Genomic DNA, 10,362 nt, shown 5'->3' with positions numbered 1-10,362 from the left:
AATAGAGTTAGTTTTTGAAAGGAATACTTCCTGCAAATTGGAATTTACAAGATGGAGACAGGCTCTGTTTGTTCCAAATAAGTCTGTTCAGCTGAGTTGAAGAAACACAAGTATCTTTCAAATGAAAATCACTTGTGTTAGAAACAGGGTCATCTAGCACCGTTTTCCTGGGAGAATTGAGTTAGTTTTTGGGAGGAACACTTCCGGCCATGTAGTTTTTTCAAAGTGAAGAAAGACTCTCATTGTTCCAAATAGGGCTGCACAGCTGAGTTGAAGAAACATATGTATCTTTCGAATGAACACCAACTGTGTTAGAAGAATTTGCATCTACCTCATTGGTTCCCTGTGAGAATTTGCTGCGTTTTTTAAAGGAATACTAGCTGCACCTAAGGTCTTTCAAGATGGAGATAATCTCTGTTTTTTCCAAATAGTCCTATTCAGCTGAATTGAAGAAACACATGTATCTCTAGAAAGAAAATCATTTCTGTTAGGAGCAGGAGCATGTAGCCCATTGTTTCCCTGTGAGTATTGAGTTGGTTTTTGAATGGAATATGTCCTGCAACTTAGGTTTTTCAAGGTGGAGACAGGCTCTCTTTGTTCCAAATAGGCTTATTCAGCTGAGTTGAAGAAACACATGTATCTATCAAAAAAAAAAACACCATTTGTGTTAGAAGCCATACCATCTCGCACATAGTTTTCCTGTGAAAATTTAGTAAGATTTTGGAAGGAATACTTCTGGCAATGTAGCTTTTTGAAAGTGGAGATAGGCTCTCTTTGTTCCAAATAGACATATTCAGTTCAGTTGAAGAAATACATTTATCATTTGGAAGAAAACCATTTGTGTTCAAAGCAGAAGAATCTAACACATTTTTTTCCTATGAGAATTGGTTTCTCTTTTTTTTTAATTTTTTTATCTTTTCTTTTCCGGGAAGATATACCTTTGCTTTATTTTTATTTCTTTTTTTTTCTTTTTTTCTCATATGTGCATACAATGTTTGGGTCATTGCTCCCCCTTTCACTCTCCACCTCCCCGGCTTCATTTATGGAAGGAATACTACCTTCAACATCAGTTTTTCAAGGTGGAGATAGTCTCTGTTTTTTCCAATTTGTCCTATTCAGCTGAATTGAAGAAACACATGTATCTCTTGAAAGAACACTATTTCTGGTAGAAGAAGGAGCATGTAGCACATTGTTTCCCTGTGAGTATTGAGTCGGTTTTTGAATGAAATACATCCTACAACTTAGGTGTTTCAAGGTGGAGACCGGCTCTCTTTGTTCCAAATAGGCCTATTCAGCTGAGTTAAAGAAACACATGAGTCTCTCAAAAGAAAACATTCGTGTTAGAACCAGAACCACTTAGAACAACGGTTCCTATAAGAATTGCCTTAGTTTCTGAAAGAAATGCTACCTGCCACTTAGGTTTTTCAAAGTGGAGATAGGCTTATTTTGTTCCAAGTAGGCCTCTTCAGCTGAGTTGAAGAAACACATGTATCTCTCAAAAGAAAACCTTTTGTGTCAGAAGCAAGAGCATCTACCACTTTGTTTTCCTGTGAGAATTGAGTTAGTGTTTAGAAGGAATATGTCCTGCAATGTGGGATTTTCAAGGTAAAAATGGGCTATTTTTCTTCCACATAGGCCTATTTAGCTGAGTTGAAGAAACACATGTATTGCACAATAGAAAAACACCTGTGTTAGAAGCAGGAGCATCTAGCACATTGTTTCACTGTGAGAATGACTTAGTTTGGGAAAGGAGTACTTCCTCCAAATCAGAGTTTGCAAGGTAAAGAAATGCTCACTTTTTTCGAAATAGGCCTATTAGGCTAGGTTGAGGACACACATCTATCTCTCAAAAGAAAATCATCTGTCTTAGAAGAGAGAGCATCTAGCACTTTGTTTTCCTGTGAGAACTGACTCAGTTTTTGTGAGGAATACACTCTGTAGCTAATGTTTTTCGAGTTGGAGAAAGGCTCTATTATTTCCAAATAGGCCTATTCAGCTGAGATGAAGAAACACAGGTTTCACTTCAAAGAAAACCCTCTATCTTAGAACCTTCAGCATCCACCACATTGTTTCCCAGTGAGAATTCAGTTAGTGTTTCAAAGGAATACTTCCTGTGACTCACAGTTTTCAAGGTGGAGAAATGTTCCTTTTGTTCCAAATTGGCCTCTTCAGCTGAGGTGAAGAAACACATATATCAGTCCATGAAAAAGCATCTATGTTGGAAGCTGCAACATCTAGCATGTTGTTTCCCTGTGAATATTAGTTAGTTTTTGAAAGGAATACTTCCCACAATGTAAGTTTTTCCAGGTGGACATAGGCTCTCTTTGTTCCAAATAGGCCAATTCAGAAGACTTTGAATAAGCACTCATAACTCTCCAAAGGAAAACATGTATGTTACAGGCAGGATCAGTTAGCACGTTGTACCCCAGTGAGAACTCAGTTAGTTTTTGAAATGAGTCCTTCCTCCAAGTTATTTTTCTCCAAGTGGTGTTTGGCTCTCTTTGTTAAAAAGAGACCTATTCAGCTGAGTTCAAGAAAAACATGTGTCTCTCAAAAGGAAATCATCTATGTTAGAATTTGTAACATCAAGCACATGATGTCCCTGTGAGAATTGACTTAGTGTTTGACAGGAATACTACCTGCGATTAAGATTTTCTCTGTTCACATAGGCTCATATTGTTCCAAATAAGCCTATTCAGCTGAGATGAAGAAACACATTTCTCACTCCAAGACAACCATCTTTGTTGGAAGCTGACGCATCTACCACATTGTTTGCCTGTGAGAATTGTGTTAGTTTCTTACAGGAACACTTTCTGCAATTTATGTTTTTCGAGCTAGATATAGGTTGTGTTTGTTCGAAAATAGGCCAATTCCGAAGAGTTCAAGAAACACTTGTATCTCTGCAAAAAAAAAAAATCTGTTACAAGCAGAAGGATCTAGCATTTTGTTTGAAGCTGAGAGTTGAGTTTGTTTTTGAGAGGAGTACTTCCTGCAACTTAAGTTTCTCCAAGTGGAATTGGACTCTCTTTGTTCCAAACAGACCTGTTGAGGCAAGTTCAAGAAGTACGTGTGTCTCTTGAAAGAAAACCATCTGTATTAGAAGAGGAGCATCTTGAACATTGTTTCTTGTGAGAATTGGCTTTGTTTTGTCAGGAATACTTCCTGCAACTTAGGTTTCTCAAAGTAGAGATAGGCTCATTTTTTTCCCAATAGTCCATTCAGCTGAGATGAAGAAACACATTTTTCACACTCAAGTAAATCATCCATGTTAGCAGCTGCAGCATCTAGAACATACTTTCCCAGTGAGAACTGAGTAAGTGTTTGAAAGGAATACGTTCTGCAGACCAACGTTTTCAAGGTTGATGACAGCTCTTTTTGTTCCAAATTAACCTATTCAGCTGTATTGAAGAAACACATGTCACTCTAAAAAAAATCATCTATGCTAGAAGCAGAAGCATCTAGCACATTGTTTGCCTGTGAGAATAGAGTTAGTTTTTGAAAGGAATACTTCCTGCAAATTGGAATTTACAAGATGGAGACAGGCTCTGTTTGTTCCAAATAAGTCTGTTCAGCTGAGTTGAAGAAACACAAGTATCTTTCAAATGAAAATCACTTGTGTTAGAAACAGGGTCATCTAGCACCGTTTTCCTGGGAGAATTGAGTTAGTTTTTGGGAGGAACACTTCCGGCCATGTAGTTTTTTCAAAGTGAAGAAAGACTCTCATTGTTCCAAATAGGGCTGCACAGCTGAGTTGAAGAAACATATGTATCTTTCGAATGAACACCAACTGTGTTAGAAGAATTTGCATCTACCTCATTGGTTCCCTGTGAGAATTTGCTGCGTTTTTTAAAGGAATACTAGCTGCACCTAAGGTCTTTCAAGATGGAGATAATCTCTGTTTTTTCCAAATAGTCCTATTCAGCTGAATTGAAGAAACACATGTATCTCTAGAAAGAAAATCATTTCTGTTAGGAGCAGGAGCATGTAGCCCATTGTTTCCCTGTGAGTATTGAGTTGGTTTTTGAATGGAATATGTCCTGCAACTTAGGTTTTTCAAGGTGGAGACAGGCTCTCTTTGTTCCAAATAGGCTTATTCAGCTGAGTTGAAGAAACACATGTATCTATCAAAAAAAAAAACACCATTTGTGTTAGAAGCCATACCATCTCGCACATAGTTTTCCTGTGAAAATTTAGTAAGATTTTGGAAGGAATACTTCTGGCAATGTAGCTTTTTGAAAGTGGAGATAGGCTCTCTTTGTTCCAAATAGACATATTCAGTTCAGTTGAAGAAATACATTTATCATTTGGAAGAAAACCATTTGTGTTCAAAGCAGAAGAATCTAACACATTTTTTTCCTATGAGAATTGGTTTCTCTTTTTTTTTAATTTTTTTATCTTTTCTTTTCCGGGAAGATATACCTTTGCTTTATTTTTATTTCTTTTTTTTTCTTTTTTTCTCATATGTGCATACAATGTTTGGGTCATTGCTCCCCCTTTCACTCTCCACCTCCCCGGCTTCATTTATGGAAGGAATACTACCTTCAACATCAGTTTTTCAAGGTGGAGATAGTCTCTGTTTTTTCCAATTTGTCCTATTCAGCTGAATTGAAGAAACACATGTATCTCTTGAAAGAACACTATTTCTGGTAGAAGAAGGAGCATGTAGCACATTGTTTCCCTGTGAGTATTGAGTCGGTTTTTGAATGAAATACATCCTACAACTTAGGTGTTTCAAGGTGGAGACCGGCTCTCTTTGTTCCAAATAGGCCTATTCAGCTGAGTTAAAGAAACACATGAGTCTCTCAAAAGAAAACATTCGTGTTAGAACCAGAACCACTTAGAACAACGGTTCCTATAAGAATTGCCTTAGTTTCTGAAAGAAATGCTACCTGCCACTTAGGTTTTTCAAAGTGGAGATAGGCTTATTTTGTTCCAAGTAGGCCTCTTCAGCTGAGTTGAAGAAACACATGTATCTCTCAAAAGAAAACCTTTTGTGTCAGAAGCAAGAGCATCTACCACTTTGTTTTCCTGTGAGAATTGAGTTAGTGTTTAGAAGGAATATGTCCTGCAATGTGGGATTTTCAAGGTAAAAATGGGCTATTTTTCTTCCACATAGGCCTATTTAGCTGAGTTGAAGAAACACATGTATTGCACAATAGAAAAACACCTGTGTTAGAAGCAGGAGCATCTAGCACATTGTTTCACTGTGAGAATGACTTAGTTTGGGAAAGGAGTACTTCCTCCAAATCAGAGTTTGCAAGGTAAAGAAATGCTCACTTTTTTCGAAATAGGCCTATTAGGGTAGGTTGAGGACACACATCTATCTCTCAAAAGAAAATCATCTGTCTTAGAAGAGAGAGCATCTAGCACTTTGTTTTCCTGTGAGAACTGACTCAGTTTTTGTGAGGAATACACTCTGTAGCTAATGTTTTTTCGAGTTGGAGAAAGGCTCTATTATTTCCAAATAGGCCTATTCAGCTGAGATGAAGAAACACAGGTTTGACTTCAAAGAAAACCCTCTATCTTAGAACCTTCAGCATCCACCACATTGTTTCCCAGTGAGAATTCAGTTAGTGTTTCAAAGGAATACTTCCTGTGAATCACAGTTTTCAAGGTGGAGGAATGTTCCTTTTGTTCCAAATTGGCCTCTTCAGCTGAGGTGAAGAAACACATATATCAGTCCATGAAAAACCATCTATGTTGGAAGCTGCAACATCAAGCATGTTGTTTCCCTGTGAATATTAGGTAGTTTTTGAAAGGAATACTTCCCACAATGTAAGTTTTTCCAGGTGGACATAGGCTCTCTTTGTTCCAAATAGGCCAATTCAGAAGACTTTGAATAAGCACTCATAACTCTCCAAAGGAAAACATGTATGTTACAGGCAGGATCAGTTAGCACGTTGTACCCCAGTGAGAACTCAGTTAGTTTTTGAAATGAGTCCTTCCTCCAAGTTATTTTTCTCCAAGTGGTGTTTGGCTCTCTTTGTTAAAAAGAGACCTATTCAGCTGAGTTCAAGAAAAACATGGGTCTCTCAAAAGGAAATCATCTATGTTAGAATTTGTAACATCAAGCACATGATGTCCCTGTGAGAATTGACTTAGTGTTTGACAGGAATACTACCTGCGATTAAGATTTTCTCTGTTCAGATAGGCTCATATTGTTCCAAATAGGCCTATTCAGCTGAGATGAAGAAACACATTTCTCACTCCAAGACAACCATCTTTGTTGGAAGCTGACGCATCTACCACATTGTTTGCCTGTGAGAATTGTGTTAGTTTCTGACCAGAACACTTTCTGCAATTTATGTTTTTCGAGCTAGATATAGGTTGTGTTTGTTCGAAAATAGGCCAATTCCGAAGAGTTCAAGAAACACTTGTATCTCTCCAAAAAAAAAATCTGTTACAAGCAGAAGGATCTAGCATTTTGTTTGAAGCTGAGAGTTGAGTTTGTTTTTGAGAGGAGTACTTCCTGCAACTTAAGTTTCTCCAAGTGGAATTGGGCTCTCTTTGTTCCAAACAGACCTGTTGAGGCAAGTTCAAGAAGCACGTGTGTCTCTTGAAAGAAAACCATCTGTATTAGAAGAGGAGCATCTTGAACATTGTTTCTTGTGAGAATTGGCTTTGTTTTGTCAGGAATACTTCCTGCAACTTAGGTTTCTCAAAGTAGAGATAGGCTCCTTTTTTCCCAATAGTCCATTCAGCTGAGATGAAGAAACACATTTTTCACACTCAAGTAAATCATCCATGTTAGCAGCTGCAGCATCTAGAACATACTTTCACAGTGAGAACTGAGTAAGTGTTTGAAAGGAATACGTTCTGCAGACCAACGTTTTCAAGGTTGATGACAGCTCTTTTTGTTCCAAATTAACCTATTCAGCTGTATTGAAGAAACACATGTCACTCTAAAAAAAATCATCTATGCTAGAAGCAGAAGCATCTAGCACATTGTTTGCCTGTGAGAATAGAGTTAGTTTTTGAAAGGAAAAGTTCCTGCAAATTGGAATTTACAAGATGGAGACAGGCTCTGTTTGGTCCAAATAAGTCTGTTCAGCTGAGTTGAAGAAACACAAGTATCTTTCAAATGAAAATCACTTGTGTTAGAAACAGGGTCATCTAGCACCGTTTTCCTGGGAGAATTGAGTTAGTTTTTGGGAGGAACACTTCCGGCCATGTAGTTTTTTCAAAGTGAAGAAAGACTCTCATTGTTCCAAATAGGGCTGCACAGCTGAGTTGAAGAAACATATGTATCTTTCGAATGAACACCAACTGTGTTAGAAGAATTTGCATCTACCTCATTGGTTCCCTGTGAGAATTTGCTGCGTTTTTTAAAGGAATACTAGCTGCACCTAAGGTCTTTCAAGATGGAGATAATCTCTGTTTTTTCCAAATAGTCCTATTCAGCTGAATTGAAGAAACACATGTATCTCTAGAAAGAAAATCATTTCTGTTAGGAGCAGGAGCATGTAGCCCATTGTTTCCCTGTGAGTATTGAGTTGGTTTTTGAATGGAATATGTCCTGCAACTTAGGTTTTTCAAGGTGGAGACAGGCTCTCTTTGTTCCAAATAGGCTTATTCAGCTGAGTTGAAGAAACACATGTATCTATCAAAAAAAGAAACACCATTTGTGTTAGAAGCCATACCATCTCGCACATAGTTTTACTGTGAAAATTTAGTAAGATTTTGGAAGGAATACTTCTGGCAATGTAGCTTTTTGAAAGTGGAGATAGGCTCTCTTTGTTCCAAATAGACATATTCAGTTAAGTTGAAGAAATACATTTATCATTGGGAAGAAAACCATTTGTGTTCAAAGCAGAAGAATCTAACACATTTTTTTCCTATGAGAATAGGTTTCTGTTTTTTTTAAATTTTTTTATCTTTTCTTTTCCGGGAAGATACACCTTTGCTTTATTATTATTTCTTTTTTTTTCTTTTTTTCTCATATGTGCATACAATGTTTGGGTCATTGCTCCCCCTTTCACTCTCCACCTCTCTGGCTTCATTTATGAAAGGAATACTACCTTCAACATCAGTTTTTCAAGGTGGAGATAGTCTCTGTTTTTTCCAATTTGTCCTATTCAGCTGAATTGAAGAAACACATAAATCTCCTGAAAGATCACTATTTCTGGTAGAAGAAGGAGCATGTAGCACATTGTTTCCCTGTGAGTATTGAGTTGGTTTTTGAATGAAATACATCCTACAACTTAGGTTTTTCAAGGTGGAGACCGGCTCTCTTTGTTCCAAATAGGCCTATTCAGCTGAGTTAAAGAAACACATGTGTCTCTCAAAAGAAAACATTCGTGTTAGAACCAGAACCACTTAGAACAACGGTTCCTATAAGAATTGCCTTAGTTTCTGAAAGAAATGCTACCTGCCACTTAGGTTTTTCAAAGTGGAGATAGGCTTATTTTGTTCCAAGTAGGCCTCTTCAGCTGAGTTGAAGAAACACATGTATCTCTCAAAAGAAAACCTTTTGTGTCAGAAGCAAGAGCATCTACCACTTTGTTTTCCTTTGAGAATTGAGTTAGTGTTTAGAAGGAATATGTCCTGCAATGTGGGATTTTCAAGGTAAAAATGGGCTATTTTTCTTCCACATAGGCCTATTTAGCTGAGTTGAAGAAACACATGTATTGCACAATAGAAAAACACCTGTGTTAGAAGCAGGAGCATCTAGCACATTGTTTCACTGTGAGAATGACTTAGTTTGGGAAAGGAATACTTCCTCCAAATCAGAGTTTGCAAGGTAAAGAAATGCTCACTTTTTTCGAAATAGGCCTATTAGGCTAGGTTGAGGACACACATCTATCTCTCAAAAGAAAATCATCTGTCTTAGAAGAGAGAGCATCTAGCACTTTGTTTTCCTGTGAGAACTGACTCAGTTTTTGTGAGGAATACACTCTGTAGCTAATGTTTTTCGAGTTGGAGAAAGGCTCTATTATTTCCAAATAGGCCTATTCAGCTGAGATGAAGAAACACAGGTTTCACTTCAAAGAAAACCCTCTATCTTAGAACCTTCAGCATCCACCACATTGTTTCCCAGTGAGAATTCAGTTAGTGTTTCAAAGGAATACTTCCTGTGAATCACAGTTTTCAAGGTGGAGGAATGTTCCTTTTGTTCCAAATTGGCCTCTTCAGCTGAGGTGAAGAAACACATATATCAGTCCATGAAAAACCATCTATGTTGGAAGCTGCAACATCAAGCATGTTGTTTCCCTGTGAATATTAGGTAGTTTTTGAAAGGAATACTTCCCACAATGTAAGTTTTTCCAGGTGGACATAGGCTCTCTTTGTTCCAAATAGGCCAATTCAGAAGACTTTGAATAAGCACTCATAACTCTCCAAAGGAAAACATGTATGTTACAGGCAGGATCAGTTAGCACGTTGTACCCCAGTGAGAACTCAGTTAGTTTTTGAAATGAGTCCTTCCTCCAAGTTATTTTTCTCCAAGTGGTGTTTGGCTCTCTTTGTTAAAAAGACACCTATTCAGCTGAGTTCAAGAAAAACATGGGTCTCTCAAAAGGAAATCATCTATGTTAGAATTTGTAACATCAAGCACATGATGTCCCTGTGAGAATTGACTTAGTGTTTGACAGGAATACTACCTGCGATTAAGATTTTCTCTGTTCAGATAGGCTCATATTGTTCCAAATAGGCCTATTCAGCTGAGATGAAGAAACACATTTCTCACTCCAAGAAAACCATCTTTGTTGGAACCTGACACATCTACCGCATTGTTTGCCTGTGAGAATTGTGTTAGTTTCTTACCGGAACACTTTCTGCAATTTATGTTTTTCGAGCTAGATATAGGTTGTGTTTGTTCGAAAATAGGCCAATTCCGAAGAGTTCAAGAAACACTTGTATCTCTCCAAAAAAAAAATCTGTTACAAGCAGAAGGATCTAGCATTTTGTTTGAAGCTGAGAGTTGAGTTTGTTTTTGAGAGGAGTACTTCCTGCAACTTAAGTTTCTCCAAGTGGAATTGGGCTCTCTTTGTTCCAAACAGACCTGTTGAGGCAAGTTCAAGAAGCACGTGTTTCTCTTGAAAGAAAACCATCTGTAATAGAAGAGGAGCATCTTGAACATTGTTTCTTGTGAGAATTGGCTTTGTTTTGTCAGGAATACTTCCTGCAACTTAGGTTTCTCAAAGTAGAGATAGGCTCCTTTTTTCCCAATAGTCCATTCAGCTGAGATGAAGAAACACATTTTTCACACTCAAGTAAATCATCCATGTTAGCAGCTGCAGCATCTAGAACATACTTTCCCAGTGAGAACTGAGTAAGTGTTTGAATGGAATACGTTCTGCAGACCAACGTTTTCAAGGTTGATGACAGCTCTTTTTGTTCCAAATTAACCTATTCAGCTGTATT

Source organism: Castor canadensis, chromosome 12, assembly GCF_047511655.1.
Source record: "Castor canadensis chromosome 12, mCasCan1.hap1v2, whole genome shotgun sequence".
Taxonomy (NCBI): Eukaryota; Metazoa; Chordata; class Mammalia; order Rodentia; family Castoridae; genus Castor; species Castor canadensis.
Note: the sequence above shows the minus strand (reverse complement) of the source record.